This window comes from Lepisma saccharinum, chromosome 18, assembly GCF_977018435.1.
Source record: "Lepisma saccharinum chromosome 18, izLepSacc3.1, whole genome shotgun sequence".
NCBI classification, from domain to species: domain Eukaryota; kingdom Metazoa; phylum Arthropoda; class Insecta; order Zygentoma; family Lepismatidae; genus Lepisma; species Lepisma saccharinum.
In genome coordinates, this window is record NC_139246.1 from 37,878,948 (window position 1) to 37,900,587 (window position 21,640).

Genomic DNA, 21,640 nt, shown 5'->3' on the forward strand with positions numbered 1-21,640 from the left:
ATTGAAAACGCGCTACTTTTAAAAGGGGGCAAAGTACATGTGAAAAAATGTATTTTGAAAATCCATATTCCTGAAACTTTCTGACCGATGCGCTACAAAGAATGTTGCGTGTTCTCCTTTAGAATTTCGTCATTTTACAAATAATTTTAACAAAAACGTGGCATGCTAAAGAAGAATTAAAGAGTTTAAAAAATAATTGATTAATAGACTTAGTTTATTTTACTTTGCTTATCTGTCACATATGGCTGGCTAATCGCAAAGATGAGGATGCGTGCTGATATGACGAAATTGAAGAAAGGAAAGTAGACCCATGCCCGGGCGGGGATTCGAACCTGGGGTTCCTTGGCATCGTAAAGCGTTGTGCTAACCACTTCGCCACGGAGGTCAGCATTACAAGGAAATAAACAGAAAATGGCATCTATGTTTTAATATGCAAGAAACATTTGCGAGAAGGTTATTGAAGTAACAAATAATTATTACAGGACGTTGTGATGAAAATTATTAATATATCTGAAATATCGAGAGTTGACCTTGCAGTTTCTAAATGTACTTTTAGGGTTACGCAAAACCTTTACTCAAAATTGCTAGTTTAAATTTATAACCTATTAAAATTTAAAACTTATTCCTGTTCGAAAAAAGAAACTGCCAAGTCAAATTAATATTTCGTATAAATACATATATTTTATTTCATGAGGCCAAGAGAGTATTTGGAGGGGACGGTGGCTTGGGAAGGCTATAGCCCCGGATCTCGATCTGCAAAGGTGCTTCCAGTGGGAAAACATTGTTATGAAATAGTCCAGATGAAGGGGCGAAATTACTATTTTTAAATGGCTCAAGAATACAAAGATATAAGTGGACATTTGACAAGCTTAGTCTAAAACGTACAACTGAAATCGTACGTGTGTGGAGAGGGGGGATGTCTACGTGAGGTAACACAGTGGAATATGATTCACAATAATAAAATTAAAATAAATATGTGGGAACAATAGAAATCAAAATATGTTGTAGCTACTGACGGCGCAATAGAAAAGATGGAGGGGTAAATCATATTTTCCGGGGCAATCATGTTTATTATTCCGTTACATACGACACAAAAATGCATATTTTGGCTAAAAGAGCATTCATTCATTTATTCATTTTTGTCGTTTTACTGGGGGCAGATAAGAGAGAGAGAGAGAGAGAGAGAGAGAGAGAGAGAGAGAGAAATTGTCGAACAAGAATAGGAGGGGCGTTCCTGCCTCCCCTGTAGTGTGGTTACTGCCTATAGCTATGCTGGAGAAGAATGCATCAATTAATACGCTATTAAATAAAACAGATACTTTTAAATCTTTTAATCAAATTATTTGTGAACTATGATTTAAATTTAGAGAGAAATCATACCTGTTTAATTTAATTTGGATGAGTTAACTTCTAAAGCCTGCCACTTCCGAGCCTTCTTCCAGTGTAACTGCACTGCCCTTTGAGCCCTAGCTGCTGCGTTCAGGTGGCGGAACGAGCAGAATACTAATTAAAACAAATATATATATATATATACACACACACATATATATATTGAATGTTGAAGCTATTGACGGCGCCAAAGAAAAGACAGAAGAGAAACGTGCAGTGATATTTTACGGGAAGCAGTCACGTTTCTTACACCCTTAAATTTACATAGCCTACAATATTAAAAAGTTCTGCTTTTAGATCTCGCACAATGCCTTTTTCACAAAAATGGGCAATCCCGCATTTATTTATATCAATCAAGCTGTGACATTTTATCTTTCTTCCGTTAGTTTTCTGATAATAGTTTTCACAGCTTTCCATAGCATTTAAGCATGATTTCAGTTGATAAGAACAAAATAATAATCTTATTTCAAAACATAGAGCAAAAAGAAATCCAACGCGTTTAAGTTAAAACTCCCTTACATTGGAAGCCTGGAGAGAACAAAACAGGGGTTCCTTAGTAACACGATTTCCTGAAAACCATTTTACACATTTGAATCAACTTTGTGATAAATTGATTAGAAAGGATGAATCTTAACAGTAAAAGTTGTAACTTTTTCCCTGCTACTATATATTAGAAGATATTCGTTGTCAAATATCTCAATATTTGCATAAGGAACCAGCCTTTTCCGTGCCAGGCGTTTCGACGATGACATCATGCATCTAAGGACAACTGCGCATACGATATGCGGCGCAGAACGAGCACCCCCTCCCTCACACTATTCAGCAGAAAAGGAACATTCAAATCTACCCACCCCAATAGACTCTTAATGGGATAAAAAATAAAATTGTGTATGACAAGAAGAACATTTCTGTCATATTGACACTGAATAGAGCTCCAGAGAATGTTGAATGTGGAAGTCACAGGCAACGTCATTACGGCTCTGTTACTTTGTAACCCTATATTTTTGTACCATCAAAACCTCATTTGCCAAATATTGTACAATTTTTGTACTACTCGAAAATGCCAAAAATAATTTTTGTACCACTCAATTTACAGCCGAAAAACAATAATCAATTTTGGGGTTACATAGTAACGTCTGAACCTCATCGGTTTTGGCTACGTTATCCACATCAAAATATTGTACTACGTATTGATGTACCATTTTGTACCACTATTTAGAAATTTTGTACCCGTCAGAAACACCCAGAAAAAAAGGCAGGAAAATTTGTAACTTGCAACCACATATTTTTGTACCGTTATGACGAGACTAGGCTGGCGAGACTTTCCCGTCCCTATAGTGTCCTCATATACCCTCACTACCAAGATCCAATCACCTAACATCCCAATTTGAACATTTCACGACACGGTATTTCAGACACCCCCGTCAAGTAGCGCACGGCTACGCAGCATTGTGTTTGTCCTAGCGAACCAATCCGCACCAACCTCAATTAAAAAAAAATATGTTTCTTGTGACACTAATTCCAAATGTTCAGAGTACCCCAGACACGCAAACGTATGCCAGTTATAGTATCAGTTTCATGCTAATTGAACAGTCACCATGAACCCCTAGTAAGGTATGCAATCAGGATTATCCTATTTAAACCCCAACTTATAAACAAACCTCGCACATGTGACCAAATCAACAGGACCTAGTTGTATTACATTGGAAAGAGATTTGCATAACCCCGTATATTGTTGCTTAGGAATGTGAGTATCGTGAACCTTATGTTATCGACTTCTCACATACCCTGTTTCTACAATGCATTTATAAAGATGAATATTAAAACGTCTGCATGACCACTGCATATACGGAACTCTTCCCTGCTAAAGTAAAATTCAAAATTAGCGTACATGAAAACATAGTAGCAAATAATTTTGGAATATAGAAACACAGATAAATTCCTGATTTCCAGTGTTTAAATTACATGCCTGTTTATTTGAGATAAACCAAAAGAAAATCTTACAAGAATGACATTCAATTCTCACTATGAAAATATCTTTATGTATATTCTGTTAACTTATCCTTTCATCTGTCTTGACAAGCTACAGAGCTTAACTGGCTCAAATTTACTCTTTACAATCGCCAGTTTTAATGAAACACATGTGACCTTTATGTCAATTATTTAACCGTTGACGTGTTTGGATAATTGGATACACAAAATGTTTAATAACACGCTCACCAGACAAACAATCAATCCGATACTTAGAATAATGTAGGGGAGAGCGGGGTCAATTGTAACACGGGGCAAATGTAACAATCGCTACTGTGCTGTTCTCGTGAGGTATTTTTTAAAACTATTCAAACCTGTAGAAAGGAGACGTCAGTTGGGAGTGACTCATGTGGTGGTGGTACTTCCGTAGCGATTGTTCCGGTTATTATTGGGAGTTTTTCAAATTTTCAACACGTAAGCAAAAACATAAGGTTTCTTTTTATTGTTTAATAGTGATTTCGCGATGTCGTCTGATCAAGATTTGTATATATCATCGCAATACACAATATTTGATGCATTTGTTAAGATAGTAGTGATCAATTTCTGGTGTCGGGGTTAGTAGCTGCAAGCCAGCAAACAATATGACGTCAGGACGGGGCAAATGTAACAAATGTAACCGGAGCAGTTGTAACACTGTTACAATTGCCCCTGATGCGTTTCTTATGAAAAATATTCACTTGCATTGTAATAAAAAACATTGTTCAACCATCCTGAATTATTACATTCTGTATGTTTCAGAATGGTGAGAGACAGAAAAAGAAATACCGAACGAAGCCCTTCACAAGATAAGATGGAAGAAGTTGCAAAGTTACTTTTGGAAAGCAATGTTTCCATCCGACACGCAGCAAAAGCGCACAATATTTATCATGTGACATTGACCCGTTTTGTTAAGAAGAGACAAGAAAAAGGGAATCCTGTAATGGGTTATAAACCACACCTACTAATGATGAGAATGAAGTTAATGAAACAGAACGATCAAGTAACTTGGAAGAAACTAGTTGTACCCAGAACAAAGAGCAATGCAACCCTTGCAATGAACCTCTTCCGTCCACCTCAACAGCTGTTTCTCCGGCTGACATTCGACCTCTGCCTCATGCAGAACCTAAAGAATCAGCACCTCGAAGGAAAAGAAAGAAAAGTGCTATATGGACAGATACACCTGAAAAAGAACAACTTATGGCACAGCAAAGATCGAGACAAGAAAACAGCAAAGGGAAAAAGAGGCTGTTCGACAGAAGTGATAGTCGTCAATCAAAGAAGAGAACTGCAAGCAGAAGCGCAAGAAGGTGTCAGGAAAGCAGCTCTGAAGGCGACGAATGTTTTTGTTTAGTTTGCCTTGAGAAGTGGTCCAATAGTGCATCTGGTGAGCAATGGGTGCAGTGCTTAAACAACTGGTCACATGAGAAATGTACCAAAGGAGACAGCTTTTACATTTGTCATAACTGTCAGTAAGAATGATCAGATATATCTTTGTTAGAAACAGTGTTTGATATGGTTCGATTAGCCTACTTATTAACGAAAACACAGTTAGCTAATTCTTAATCATTGTGTAAGGCTACATGTTATTTCAGCAAAAAAATGAATTGTATTTCTGGTAAATGTTAGTATGTTACATTTGCCCCTGTAGTGTGTTACATTTGCCCCCGAGCAAGGATCAATTGTAACATTTGCCACACATTTTTAAAACATTAATTATGATTATCATATTATATATGGCGGGATAGTGACTGCATAATATCCGTAACAACATATTGTAGTGTTTCCATGCCGATTTTCATGCTGCAAAAATGATAAATAGTTTCATAGAAAATGCATCATTTGTCAAAATTGTTACAATTGACCCCGCTCTCCCCTACCCATGTGAACATAACTCTTTTGGGCGGCGTGCGCTATCCAGATTTGAAAAGTTGCACCCACTTTTTCATGTACACTTCTTTCACAGGTGTGACGTCACTTGACAGACAATAAAATAAAGAAACAACCTTTTCGGTATCAAGCCACAAGCCACTTATTCGAAAATAACCATGCCGGTTCAGTACATATAGCATCAGCCGACTATAAGACTGCCAATTATTTAGCAAATGGCGTCGGTAACCATAATCCTATAACCATGAGGTCTTGTGCACATGCATAACGATGATAGCTTTCATCATGGAGCATTTAACGTACGTGTCACTACGGTAGATCTACCTTATACGCGCTTAGATACAAGCTTAGATACCGATATACGAAAGTCACTTCAAAGAATGTCGTTCTACTTACGAGCTCCTGGACCGAGGAAGGAAAAACATGCTGTCGGTCGGTTCATTTTTCAAGCATATCTCTATCACCTGACGTTGAGCTCCCGGTAATTTTACCAACAACTGTTCCTCGAGTATTGTGATCACTTATTAGCATAGTACGGAAGCGTACATCGATGCTAATTGCAATGATTCTTCATTTTGTTCCTCACGAAAACATCGTTCGTGAAATGTCCTTATGTATTTTTTATCCGAGTTCCATCATCCCACACATTCCTCCATCTCCATTGTTCCCCTTCCGGTCCTGCTCTCCTATTCCTCTGTCCAACCATTGGGCACTTCCCCAAAATTATCCACTCGCAAACAGACAATAAAGAAAACCGAAACTTTTAACAATGGATGGTGTGTTAAGGAACCACTACTATCTGAATTTCTCTTTTTCTTGATTTGAACTGATGTCAAACAACAATTAATAAATGAAACGTAAATAATCCACTGACGTTTTACCAGATTCAACCAATGTGTTATATGAACACGTCCATGACCGAGATTTAGGCAGAAATATCCCAACTGCAAATACGTACTAACAAATTTGGATATTGTCGCTGTTCACTAATTACCATGTCTAACAACTATTGTTTCGCAACGACAATGCTAAAAACCGACAAAAAGGTTTATTTTCCGTTAAAAAAGGTAACTTTTACTAACAATACGGCTTTTCAAAATAAATACGAGGTCCTTTGCTCACAAGATCATATGAAGGACATCTCGTGAGAGATTGTTGAACTCGATGTTGAATTGCTAGCTATGTTTGTGAATTCTCTTCAATTCGAAATCTTTTCCTTGCTGGACAAGATAAAGTTAACTCAATTCAATATTCAAGCATTACAAATGTTGATCAATATATTTCTTATGATAACTAATGTCATACCGTCTCCAGTTGCTTCGTAGAATATTATGCTATTTTTGTACAAATTTTTAAAATAAAACCTTGTACACCCCGCGCCTACTTTGGAATAAGTGGATATTCTATTTTTAGGCCGTTGTTAAAAATACGAAAAATAATTTTTGAAATTTGTATTTCTTACTTAGAGGCAGAAATTCACGGAAAAATTTGGACAAAATATTATCGAATGTGAAAGGTTTTTATCTGCTTAATGTTTAAATAAAATCTTTTAAATTAGTACTTTCTATTAAGCCCCTCCTTGATTTTTGTACCGTCACGGAAAACCCGAAAATAATTTTCAAATTTTGGATCTTTCACTTCAATGTACTAATTCGTATCAATACACGGACAAGATATTATTATATTGGTGAGGTCTATCAAGTCCTTTTCATGTTTTTGTACCGTCACGGAAACCACGGGAATTTTCTTTTAATTATTCCTTCCTCGTTAAGACACGCAGTTCACAAGAAAGTATGAACCAAATATTATCGAATGTGTGAGGTTTATACAGGGTGACTGGTAATTAGATGTATTCCCTGAAAGGGGTTAAAGTAGAGACAATTTGCAATAAATTTGACCATATGATGCCCCGTCCGAAAATTAGTAGTTTTCGAGATAATCGAGTTTCTATTGTTTTTTCTAAAAATGACAATTTTCCACATAAAAAGATGAATTGAGAAAAAAACTGATAGTTGTAGGGAACTTATTTAAGCGTTTTCTGATAGCTAACAAACAAGTGGTTCGTTTAAAAAAAAGTTTTTTCCAAATAACAATCACATGTAAGTACCGGGTGGGTCTAAACTTACAAGTGATGATAAAAAAATGCACTCTTAGTTTACTTGGCAACGTATTAATAACAAAAATGGTATGACACGAACCGTACAAATTACTTAAATTACTTCCTTGAGTCATCAGCTATCCAACAAGGTACAAATGTTGCTAACATTTACATTTGTGTACAAGAAATAATACTTCATTCATCCTCATGTGTATGGAATCAATGAACAATACAATTAAAGAACATTACACGTCTTGCTCAAAGTGGGCACCTCCGTTACGAATGCAGGCACGCAGGTTTTTACGGGTCATTTGGTGTCTTAACTCGTGATGTGATGGTGGCCTTGACGTGTTGACCAGCTGTTAAGATCCTCTCCCTGAGCTCTTCTTGCGAGTTTACCGGTGCCTTGTCATGTGGCTCCAAATGTAAAAGTCGCAAGGCGTCAAATCGGGGGATCGAGCCGGCCAGGGAATCGGTTCGCCTCGGCCAATCCATTTCTTTGGGTACTTTTCATCCAGCCACTGTCGCACGCCCAGGCAGAAGTATGGATGGGCGTAATCAACAATCATTTCATCGAGCCATTTTTCCTGCCCCAAATCTTAAATGGCATCACTTATGAACATTTTTTGCGGAACGGGATGGCAATGTTGTTGGAGGATTTGCCTCTAGCTACAAGACGTGACATGATTTATCAGCATGATGACTGCCCAGCTCGATCCCCCGATCGATTTGACGCCTTGCGACTTTTACAATTGGAGCCACATGACAAGGCACCGGTAAACTCGCAAGAAGAGCTCAGGGAGAGGATCTTAACAGCTGGTCAACACGTCAAGGCCACCATCACATCACGAGTTAAGAGACCAAATGACCCGTAAAAACCTGCGTGCCTGCATTCGTAACGGAGGTGCCCACTTTGAGCAAGACGTGTAATGTTCTTTAATTGTATTGTTCATTGATTCCATACACATGAAGATGAATGAAGTATTATTTCTTGTACACAAATGTAAATGTTAGCAACATTTGTACCTTGTTGGATAGCTGATGACTCAAGGAAGTAATTTAAGTAATTTGTACGGTTCGTGTCATACCATTTTTGTTATTAATACGTTGCCAAGTAAACTAAGAGTGCATTTTTTTATCATCACTTGTAAGTTTAGACCTACCCGGTACTTACATGTGATTGTTATTTGGAAAAAACTTTTTTTTAAACGAACCACTTGTTTGTTAGCTATCAGAAAACGCTTAAATAAGTTCCCTACAATTATCAGTTTTTTCTCAATTCATCTTTTTATGTGGAAAATTGTCATTTTTAGAAAAAACAATAGAAACTCGATTATCTCGAAAACTACTAATTTTCGGTCGGGGTATCATATGGTCAAATTTATAGCAAATTGTCTCTACTTTAACCCCTTTCAGGGAATACATCTAATTACCAGTCACCCTGTATATGTTTAATGTTTAAATAAAATCTTATAAATGAGTACTTTCTATTAACCCTCTTTTTTATTTTTGTTCCGTTACGGAAAACCCAAAAATAATTCTCAAATTTGTTTTTTTTTTCACTCAGATGAACAAATTCGTACAAAATTTATTAAATTAGTGAGGTTTAGAGCTCTTTAATTCTTTAATAAAATTGTACTAATATCAACGGCTGAATGTGGAAGTGGTTCAGTGCCATGAATCTAACATTTAATATTTACAATAACAGTATAAGCTGCTGGAGAGTAAAGCTTGATAACCTAGACACGGTTCGATATTCATCTAACATTAGAACCAGTTGCTCCACAGTTTTTGTTGCTGCTTACACCCTGCATAGTATCTTCTTCTTGCACAGCATCCTGTTGTTTCACAATCTCTTTTTACAACAAAGTATTCTGTTGTGCGCAGTGTCCCTTTGCGGTGCAGTCTCGTGTTGGTGATAAATCTTCTGTTGCTACATATCCTCCTGCTGTGTAGACTCTTCTTGACAGGCAGTCCTCTCTTGTTGCACAATTTTCTGTTCCTGCGGAATCTACTTTCGCTGACCTGTCTCCTCTTTGCTGCACAACCGGATCCTGCTGCTTTGTCTGCTATTGCTGAACCCTCTCCCATTGCTGCAGAATCTTCTTTTGCGCACAGTCTCTCCTTGTTGCACTGTCTCGTGTTGCTGCACAGTCTCTTGCTGAGTCGTCTCCTCTTGCTGCAAAATTTATTTTTGCTGCACAATCAAGTATTTCTGCGCAGTCTTCTGTTGCTACGCAGTCTCTTATTGCTGCTTAGGTCCCCTATCTGTGCAGTATTCTGTCTCTGTACAGTCTCCTTTTGATTCACAGCCCCCGTTGCTGCATAGACTCCTGTTGCTATAGTAACCCTTTTGCTGTGCAGTCTCGTGTTTCTACTTAGTCACCTCTTACTTAATCACACTTTTGTTGGGTAGTCTTCTCTTTCTGCGCAGTCTCCTCTTGCTGCATAGATACTTGTTGCTGTGCAATCTCCTCTAGGTGAAGCCTCCTGTTTCTGCACAGTTATCCCTTGTTGTTTAGTCTCCTGCTGCTCTTACTGCACTGTCCCTTCTCGCTGCACGGTCTCCTATTTCCACGTAGTATTCTCTTGCTGTGCAGTCTCTTCTCACTCCAATCTCCCGTTGCTAAGTAGTCCCCCTTTTGAGGCACAACTCCTCTTGCTGCACGGTTTTTTCTTATTTCACAGTCCCCTGTTGCTTGTTAATCTGTCTTTTGTATCTGCACAGTCTCTTTTGGTTGCACAGTTTCCTGTTGCTGCACAGATTACTGTTGCTTCTCAATCCCTTGTTGCTGCAATCTCCAGTTGGTGCAGAGCCTACAGTCACTTCTTGTTGTGTTGTCTCCTGATGTATCGTCTCCTCTTCCTGTGCAGTCTACTGTTGCTGCACGGTTTCCTGTTTTATGGGCAGTCTCCTGTTGTTGCACAGTCTTATTTTGTTGCAGAGTTTTCTGTTGTTGCACACTCCCATGTCGCTGCATTAATCCCCATTGTTACACAGCGTCCTCTTGCTGTGAGGTCTTCTGTTGCTCCGTTTTCTACTGTTCTGTATGTCCTCTGTTGCTGTAAACTTTCCTATTACTGCACAGTCTCCTTTTGAAGCGAGGTTTCCTGTTCCTGCAAATCTTTGTTAGCTGCTCTGTCTCATGTTGCTACACAGTCCATTTTCGTTACACAGTCTCATCTTGCTGCACAGTTTCAGTTGATGAATAATTTTCTCTTGATGCAGTGTTTTCTATTGCTGCAGTCTTCTATACTAAAATGTCTCCTGTTCCTTCACAATCTATTATTGTTGCAGCCATTTCTTGCACATAGCTGAATGAGGTTCATTCAGTAGCCGGCAATTGACAGAGACACACGAACCACAACGAATGGAAAAACTGTCAGTTGCATTTTCTCGGTTCCTTACTTCATGAAATATCATATCACTCTTGTGCCGTTTACTTTTAACCACTGAAACCCTTTTGGCGTTATGTTGAGAAAATGTATTCATTTTTGGCTCATCTGGTGATAAGCATTGCTCTTCGCAGTCATATTTCATTACCATGGAATCCAAATAATTTGATATGATTGTTTCTGACAATTGTATCCATGGAATGACATTGTCTTCGTGACAGACACCGACAACTAATAACAGATTGGAAAAGTGACCGCATATTTCTAACAGGTAACCTAACAGAATCTATCAGAATGCAACTGGATCCAGTGCGGTTTTCAAGTAGACAATTGTAAAGAATAGCTTCAAAACTATTCAAGGAGGCAGAAGGTATGCATAAAGAAAGTTTTGAATAGAGAACATCTGTACTAGAAACATAACGGACTATAATAGAGTCATTCGGGGTGAAGTCGGTAGTGGGGCGAAGTCGGTAACGCGAAGCGTATGAAGAACTGGCAACATCGCAGTGTATTGAGGGACTGAACACTTGTTTTGGCACGTCATACTCCGTCATCCAGGGAGGAAACGAGGAACGAAGAACGCACAGCAAGCAAACCACGAGGCTTTGTTGTTTTGAAGGTGTCTCATTTGCGCTCTTTGTCATCTCGCTTATAAATTTCCAACTCGATAACCTAAGGCGTAGAATGTGTTTTGTTAACTATTCTGGTTTGCGTATTATTACAAATGGTAAGGTAAGGTTTGTGTGTATAGTGTAGAAAGTAAGTACCGCGCTGCTTGCTAAACTGATAGTAAGTTGGTACAAAACCAAGAACTACACTATATGGGGTGAAGCCGGCACTATTGTGTGGGGTGAAGTCGGTACTTCCTTGTCGCACATGGAAAATATAGAGCGAAACAAGGAGAACGGACTGTGAACAGCCAAGACAGGATGCGGAGGTCACGACTGGAGTGAGGCAGATTCTACCTTCACCCGCAAAGAGAGCGTCCCAGCAGAAAGTAACAAGAACCAGACAGGAAACTGAAATACTGACCTCTCCCGATCACATTTCCAAGCTGTCAGGGCGAAGAGGCAGGTCTAAGCCTACACCTACAGCTACGTATCTTCAGTGTGCTTCGGCAAGTACTGACGACAGGTCGGCAAACACTGTAGATTCAGCTGATACAGGAAATATTTGCGGTTTTTGTGGACGGTCATACAGCAACGAGACGTGCAGCAAATTCTTGGAGTGGATACAATGTCAACGTTGTGCAAAATGGTATCATGAATACTGTGTCGGTGCTTTTCATAAATTGTAGTTTGTGTGCGGAAAATGTTGAAGAGAAAATGTGTGGTGAAAATATTGAGCAGTTATGACGTAGCCGATGCATATGGTGATGTGATGATAGAGATGCATAATGATAATGTAGGCCTAGTGATAGGGTCAATAGTAGTTTTTAAATATGTGGTGATAGGATCTATACAGGGTAGAATATAGTATGATTATTAATAAAAGTGCACTTGGTTCACCATGTACTTTGTGTGTGGAAAATGTTCAGAAGTTATGATGGAATGACTTGTGATGATGTGGTGATGATCGTGTGATGATGTGGTGGTGATGATATATTAGATGCCTGATGATGTTGTGATGGTGTTGCCTGAAGAATATGTGATGGTATATATATGGTTATTGATGAACATGTACTAGGTTCAATCCATCTACCTACCGACTTCACCCCGTCTACCTACCGGCTTCACCCCGTTTGCTGGGGTGAAGCCGGTAATACCTCTACTTTTTTATATTTTTTCCTCCCATTTTATTATTTTACACATACACATAAATTTATATTGCGTTTGCTGCAGAAGGTTCAAAGTTTGTACCATGCATTTTCATTTTCAAATAATTATCTATGTAAGCAAATACTACTGCATTTTGTCCTTAATATGCCGACTTCACCCCGAATGACTCTATATATAAACCATACAATATGCATTAACTTTTAATGTTATGAATAGTAATGAACGTTCAATTGAAACTATCTTATTGCAAGTTTTAGTCTTGAAATGAGTATCACATCCTCGTTTTCGCTTAATCCATCAATGAAAATTAAATAAATACCAATAATATAAATTATCGGTAATTGTATCGTATCATTTCAACGACAAAATCAAAAACCCAGAAAAACAATTATAACACTTCATATACGTATTATATCATATCCTCTTCATAACCATTCTAATCATTTAGAAACATTAATGAACAAAATAACAGACAAAACCGTCAAATTTAGAATTTGCTGATGTGTCCTAAAACGTATCACTGCACAGTGATCCACAATGCCAAAAAAATCGGCAAAATTTGAATTTTTTTACTTTCCGTTAAGGAGATAAAATGTAAACAGCTCTCTAAAGAACTAAATGGGCCAGACAATTTCTCTCTAAAATGGATTATTTGTTGTTTTCGGACACAAAATGGCCGTTCTTGGAAATGGTCGTGCTATATTTTGTACTCATTTTAAAAGACTTGTTGTAGCTTCTTTTGCTATAATTATACTATGATTGTGACACCTTAATTGTAGACTAAGAATTTCTCACTAATGCACAGAAAGACTTGACTTGACTTGCATTATCATACTTTGCTTTTCTGTGACTTTTTAGCTGATTGCGAAGATGGGGATGAGGGGTGATGTGATGAAATTGATGAATGGACACCCACAAACATATATGCCCAGGCCGGGATTGGAACCTGGAAACTGTGGCGTCGTAACCACTCCGCCACAGGGGTCGGCTTGCACAGAAAGAGAACACATTATAATTAAAATAAAATGTAATGCTTTTATTTTTGACGAGAATATCTTGAGTTAACATATCTTTCGCCGCTATTTCCCGCCACGATTTATAAAGCAAAGGATACTTTAAAGTTTTGTGAATCTGGCAAGGGTGAAAAGTTTTCATATTTTTGGCTAATTTAGCTTATTTGAAGGGCTCGGGTGTAGAGCATGGTAAGTGACATTTTGGTCATTTTTGAGTTACAATTTAACTTCAGCTTTCGAGTAAAACTGCCATGTCATACAATTGGCATTGGACTCAGTGAAGCTTTCAGAAATTAATACACACAACACAAAAACAACTCATCTATATTATAGCTTCTAATAACTTTTTCTTAATGAACTCAGAAATGACCAAAATGTCACTCACCATGTTTTACACCCGAACCCTTCATTTGTGAACGTGTGCTCCGCTGGCAACCCCGAATGAATCGAACACGTGTGTGGGTGTAGTGAAGTGGGATATTCCCATTTTCCTATCAGCTGATGCTCAATATATATAGTATCACTGCAGTGTTTCACACAACCCGCAAAACCGTCTAAGACCTTCCGAAAATTTCATCAACAACCCTTCCTCAAAATTTTCCTAAATGCATTTATCGTTATTATTATTATTATTCTCGTTATTAGTATTATTATATTTTTTGAGTAAGTATTTCTGTGTTCAAGAGTCTTGCCTAGTATTATTACTGTGTGTATCGAAATAGCACATAGCCTTATTATACTGTTGTATGAAAAATCTAAATACTCAACTTCGCTTCAATTCTGTGGACCAACAGTGTCCATTTTTCCTTAAAATTACTAATACACTGATTTGTATTGACTTAACCCTAGCTTACCCGTGCCATATAAAAAAAACTTACTTACCTCACAAGCCCACACTTTGTTTAATCACTAAAATTTAATAAATGATTTTGGTATTGAAATGCTGCATGTTCTCTTGTCTATATAGCTTCAGTTATTTATTAATTATGATAATTACAAAAATTGCCATCATTAATAAAAAATGTAACCAATTATTGCATGAGTGTCGCATACATATTACCACGTACATATTTTTAAACTCACAAAAACTATAATATTTTTGTATTAATGCTTCTTTCTTAATTGAGAGGCAGTTTTTTATTAATTACAATAATTACAAAAATATCATCATTATCAACCAATTGCACACTCTCACTGGCATGAGTGTCTAAAATAATCCACATTCAAAGATGGCGCCTGATATGCCCACCAAGTGTATATTGCCTCCCATTTACAATAAATTTAAGTTTTTATGAACAAAACTAATACACACTCTAGGGAACAATGTAATTTAATTTCAATTTTTGAAAACAATTTTCACAGTTCAAAAATCGACAAAATAGATTTGGTGGGTGGTGACAGACCCCATCACCCGGTATGATAGGGTGAAGAGTCAAATAGCAAGATTCAGATAGATTTTTGCCAATTTTTTCGGCCTTCTGAATCACTGTGCACTTCACTGAACACCTAGGAATCTGTTAACTGAAACAAAATTGGAATTAGGACAAAATCGGTCTCCGGTTGTAACTGAACAATGATGAATTTTTAGTTTAGTAATTTCTTATCCTAAAACGTTTAATAGTAGATATAAATGTACTGTCATAGACGTTTGTGTTTCTTTTGTAATGCGATGTGTTTACTTGGCTTCTTCTAGTTGAAAAAATGACCATGAGGTTCCAATTTCTGCTCGCTACACTGCTTCTCTTAGTGGTAAGTTGATTTGTACTTCATCAATGAATGATGAAATATACATTCTACTGTATGTATAAATTGGTGTTAAAGCAATACAGAGAGTGGTCACAGGAGTTAAGAAACATATTTTAGTCAACATTCAACCTTCAATGAGTGAAATAACACAGTTAAATTGTTGCAATAATCATTACCATTTGAATACCACTGACCACAATGACCAAAATGTGGTGTGGACTTCCTGAAAATAATCTCTCTCTTTTTAACCCAAACTTACCCGTGCCGTACGAGAAACTTACCCGATAGGGAGCCTCACAGGCCCACACTACTTTTTATTACTAATATTCAAGAAAACATTTTGATATGTATGTGTAGTTATTTAGTAATTGTAATAATCACAAGGTTCGATAGGCGGTGGAGGCACATGGTGGTTCGGATCCCACTTTAAACTGTAGGTCCAGTCCCGATTAACCTTACCGTGCATAAAGAAGACTTAAAAAACCAACTCAATCAATCAATCAATAATAATTACAAAAATTACCATCAATAATAAAAAGTAATAACAATTTTTTGCATGAGTGTCACACATATTTTACCATTCGCTAGAACTCACAAAAGCTATAATAATTTTTCAATAGTATTTTTTGTTTATAGAAGTGTAATTGTTTATTAATTATAATAACAATAATTACCATCATTATCATTCAATTATACAATGTCACTGGCATGAGTGTCTCGAGGGTCTCTACGATATAATCAAGAGACCCTGGGTTCGATACCCGGTGGAGGCACATGGCACAGTGGTTGGTTCGGATCCCACTTTAAACTGTAGGTACAGTACTGATTAGCCTTTCTGTGCATAAAGTGGACTCAAAATAAGAAATTAATGAATGAGTGTCTCAAATAACACGCATTTGAAGATGGTGCCTGATACACCCACCAAGTGCATTTTGCCTCCAATTTGCATTACATTTATTTTTTTATGAAGAAAAACAGTAATACAGAAATATTGGGAACACCCTAGTAAACAATGCAATGTATTTTCATTTTTTTAAGAAAATTTTCAAAATTGAAAAATAGAGGTGGTAATCCTGAGAGCCCTCCCCCCTTTCTTGAGTAAGCTAAGGTTAACACCAATTACTTTTTAGAGAGGCAGATTGAAAGAGAGAGAGAGAGAGAGAGAGAGAGAGAGAGAGAGAGACAGAGAGAGAGTATTTCTGTGTTCAATTACCTACTATCTTCCTCTACTTCCAGAGCTAGATTTAAGGGTGGGTGACAGGAGAACTCGCCTCAGTCCACATGACTGAGGAGTCCGTATGGCTAATCGAATATGGGGACAAGGTAAAAACATACTGGCTGCAATTTTAGTATGTAATTTATATGGATATGAAATGTGGTCCATTACACCCAAAGTTTGATTGATTGATTTCATTGATTGGTTGGTTGATTGATTGGTTGATTGATTGATTGATTGATTGGTTAGTTGATTAATTGTTTGATTGATTGATTGGTCGGTTGATTAATTGGTTGATTGATTGGTTGATTGATTTTACTTTGCTTCTTGTGCCACTTTTGGCTAATTTGCTATTGGTTGAATGATTTGCTTCATTTTACTTCGTTTTTTGTGCCACTTTTGGCTAATTTGCCAACATGGGGATGAGTGATGATATGATGAAACTGATGAATGGACACTCACAAACATCCACGCCCAGGCCGGGATTCGAACCCGGGACTCCTAGCGTCGTAGCGCGATGTGCTACCCACTCCGCCAGGGGGTCAGTTGGAAAGAGAGAGAGAGAGAGAGAGAGAGAGAGAGAGAGTAACACAAAGTAAGAGTGCAAGTGGTTGGTCATCTCACTGAAAAGATAAAACATCATCGTCTTATGCACATAAGTAATCCTATTCCATTATGTATATGGGTCTCCCCGATAGAGCAGTAGTAACGTCGTCGCCTTGTAATCAAGGGATCCCGAGTTCGATACCCGATGGAGGCACATAGTGGTTCGGATCCCACTTTAAACTCTAGGTCCAGTCTCAATTAGCCTTGCTGTGCATAAGGTAGACTTAATACACCAACTCAATCAATCAAACCGTTATGTATATGTACAGAAAGTTTCATTCAGATTGCTTAAATACAGTGATCGAATTGGACCGGTTAAACTACTTATTGGAGCTACGCAATGCCCAAAAATGTACTCACTCGTTTCCCCCCCCTCTCTCTCTCTCTCTCTCTCTCTCTCTCTCTCTTTGTGGTGATAAATGGTAATGAGAATTGATAGATTATTTGAAGGGCTCGTGTAAAACATGGTAAGTGACATTTTGGACATTTTTGAGTTACAGAGTAAAATGTGCCATCCTTAAAATTTTGAGTGAAATTGCAATGCTGTGCAATTTGCATTGGAGTCAGTGAAGCCTTCCTAAATTGGTGAACACAATACGAAAACAATTTATGAGGAATGGCCAAAATGTCTCTTACCATATTTTACAACCGAGTCCTTAATTTAATAAATCGCATAGCGATTGTATCAAAAGACAAAACTGAGCATACCGGCAGTAACTTATTTCCTATTCGGCCAGTGCTTAAATATTACTAAAACTTCAGCAAATTTTCAATGCCTAGCTACTTTTCGCCTACACGATCACAATCAGATATTTGACTGACATGAAATCATTGTTCCTCTTCAAGCTGTTAGCATCCCATGCCGAATCGCAACTTCTGGAGGGTCTGCTGAGTGATCTAGGCCTTTCGGGTGGTCCCCCCGAACCCTTGGTGTCAGTGACTGTCAACACAACGAAAGATTCCTCAGGCGAAGAACCCGAATGTGGTCAATCAGATTGCGGATGGAGACGGTGATTGTTTCGGAGGTGTTCCAGGAATCAGTGGTGCCACATAGATGAAAACAGTAGAGCAATCTCAAGCCAGGATATCGTAACCCTTGGGAGAAAGTCTTGAACGTTTTCATTCTAGAAAGCTATTGAAGATCATGTTTCTGTTTATGTCAAATAAATAATCGTATCATTAAAAACAATCTTTTTTTCATAATTTGTACTTGTTGCATTTTAAGGCTGGGGAGAATTTGAAAATAGTATGTATAGTTCGTATGTGAGTTATGTTTGAAACATATTTTATGCCACTATATTTAGTTTCATAAATACCTATTGTAGACTTATTATACTTAAGTCTTCCTTAATTTTAAATTTTCGAATTTGTTTTGAAATTTTGAATTTGAAATTTTTGTTTAAAGTCCACTTTGTGTACAGATATGCTAATCGGGGAAATATTTGGAATGCCTTATTTGTACATATTAAAATCGATTCTACATATAAGGTGTCTCCTGCGGGGATTTTTTCCTAATAGTATTGGCAACACTTATCTATTGCCACTTGTTTAGCAAAATTACTCCAATAGTACTTTTTCAAGTTGAGGAAAGTGAAAAATGCATGGCATTAGCGAATCGGCTACAGCAAAGAGCAGAATCCATACGGATATGAGACCATTTCAATTGAGATCTTGAAACATGTGATGGTTGATATCCTCTTCAGGCTGTTTATGCTTGAAAGTCGTCATGGTTCTTGGTAACTGCAAGACTTACTACTATGAAGGTGACTGTGGTTGTATCGCTAATTGATTGATTGATTTGAATGATTGATTTGCTTTATTTTACTTCGCTCTTTGTGTTATTTTTGGCTAATTTGAGAAGATGGGGATGAGTGATGATATGATGAAATTGATGAATTTGAACTCACAAACATCTATGCCCAGGCCAGGATTCAAACCCTGGCGTCGTAGCGCGATGTTCTAACCACTCCGCCAATGAGGTCGGCTTGTATCGCTAATGGCAATGTGTAAAGTTGCAATTATTGTGTTTGTTGTAATGTTTATCTTGTTAGCAGGCATATCTTTCATTGCAGGGGTGTAAGGGGGTGATCCTTCCTCTAGGTACCCAATTGCGAACCTCCCTTCCACGTACACCCTGTACTGCATTTTGCAGAGTAGCAAGGCTCTGTGTTTGGGCCTCTACAGGACTTTGGTCCTGTCCATATGCGTTTGTGATTGTCCCTTCATCCATTTCATTATATCATTATTCATCTTCATCTTCGGAATTAGCTAAAGAGTCAGAAACGCTAAGTAAGATAAATCAATCCATTCATTCATTTTTTACTGCATTTTAAAACGTTCGTTCTATTGAAAAAACATGTATTGATAGTGATAGTTTATAATATTACGTATTTGTTGGGTTTTTTGCTATTTGAACCATTGTCTCCAATGTTACGATCACTAACCATTCTGTTATGATCAATAACGTCTGACGAAATATATCTTTATGTACAGTTTACCTTTGGAATTTTGAGTTCTTTCATTTTTGTTTTGTCAACTGTTCAGTGTGCCACAGACAACCAATGGACGAAGTGGATAGACTAAGCTGTAAATGTCAACTTGTTGTTGTTTTTCTACCATATTTCGTATCGTTGGTTCACTTCCGGTTGGGTTACATAACGCGTTTTCTCGCTTTGTTTTACGTTACATAATATGGCTGGTTGTAGCTATGTAGCTATGTTACTTTTCAAAGAATATGTATGTTTCTCGCAACCCTGGCACGCAGTGGCGCAGGATCGGGGAGGAGGTAGAAGGGTACATTGTACCCACAAAATTTTGGAAGGGGAGTACTGTACCCCCTAAATCCGTAAATTCTATTGTACCCCCTGTATTCCCTGTATCCCCTTCGATAATTAGACAGACGCAAGGTGATACTTTTGAAAGAACATATTTTCAAGTCGCTCAATTAGAATATTTATATTGTTTATAACTTAAAGCATTATATTTCTTACCACAGAAATTCAAACCATTGTAAACTTATTCTACTACATTGTGCTTGCTACTAGTTAGTTGATTGGCCTGTATTCTTGGAATCCTCTTCAAGAAGATGATTTTTTTTAAAAAAAAATGTGTGTGGAACAATGGAATCAGATAAAGTTTACTCTGAAAAAATCGCGCTCCAGACGAATTCTCTTTTGCGTAAGGGGGAAGGTACACTGTTCTAAAGAAGGAGTCGTGTCCATTCGAAGATAAGATACAAATTTTCATCATGAAGGTATATGAATTTTTCAAATGGAATTTTTCGAAAATAAATACTTACACAAACGAGACGAGAAACGACAGACCAACTTGGGGGGGGGGGATGCAATGTACTCCTGTACCTCACCCATAATTTTCATAACTTTCTAAGAAGGTGTTGGGAAAACTATACTTAAACCTATACATTAATATTTTTTAAAAAAATAGAGATGGTATTGAGACAAGAAATAGTCTCCGTTTCCTCTTAAATTCCGAGACGAGGCTGAAATAAATATCTTGAATACGAAATCGTCTCGCTTTGATATTCAAGAGACGATTTCGTTCGAAATTCTGGTATCATATTTGAAGAAATTGCTTAAAATAAATTTAAATTACTATATGACTTATCCAGACATACCAAGCGTATATCTTATTGATTTTTTCAAGTAAATCGTATATTTTGTTTACCGTAATTGAAAAGTTAATCCATTAGTGACAATTGCGAGCCTGTGATGTCCGGTATCATCTATTCAGGATATTTCATAAACCAAAAATCATAAAAATCTGAGTCGGCAAGGTAAAACCCCTGGTTGATTTGCCATGGAATAACCCATACTTGTAATTTTTGTGAATGTGTTGATGTAAGTGGCAACAATTGCATAGCTTTTTTGGTGGGAGGGGGTGCTGCATTAGTGAATTTGTAACTAATGTATGAAGTTCTAAATTTAATTTCTTCTTTATTAAAGTTACGTGTTTCACGCATTACAAGACTATTTATTTCCGATTTGGTTTTTACAGAATTTTTTTTTTTTACATTTTACAGTACTTAAATAATAATCAGTGTGGTATTAAAACATTTGCAGCAAGGGGAAAATGTCAGTAGCTTCTTTGGAACCATCCAAATATTATGCATCTTTCCCCAGGGTAAACTATGCAATCAGAGAGGAGAAAGCTTCATCCTCATCCAAGCTTCATTCTCCTTTAGAGAGGAATAAATTGGACAGCTTCGTCTCTTGTCGTTTTTGTGACTGCGCTTAAAATTTATATTATGACTGACTGATTACCCGGCGTTGCCCGACAGTCTCATATAATGGAATAATGGTTTTATACACTTTATCATTTAAATACTAGCAAATATGATTTTTAATCTGCTCACTGTATTTTGCAAGTGCAAAAAATCGCTTAGAGATGGTTAACTTTCTTATTGCACATGGAACGGGTATTTATCTATCCCAATCTTGTATTAAAGTTGTTCGTGGAAGAAACATGGCGATCTTAAATCCAC

General features: G+C 37.3%; 1 long non-coding RNA gene across 1 annotated transcript in view; it reads left to right on the forward strand.

The window, feature by feature from the left end:
- LOC146001991 (uncharacterized) overlaps positions 1-18,309 on the forward strand; it is a 49,675-nt gene extending 31,366 nt beyond the window's left edge. The window contains exons 2-3 of the long non-coding RNA XR_014443659.1: positions 15,265-15,320; positions 17,986-18,309. This is a non-coding gene — a long non-coding RNA (uncharacterized LOC146001991). The remainder of the gene's footprint in view (positions 1-15,264; positions 15,321-17,985) is intronic.
- Positions 18,310-21,640: the final 3,331 nt, after the last annotated feature.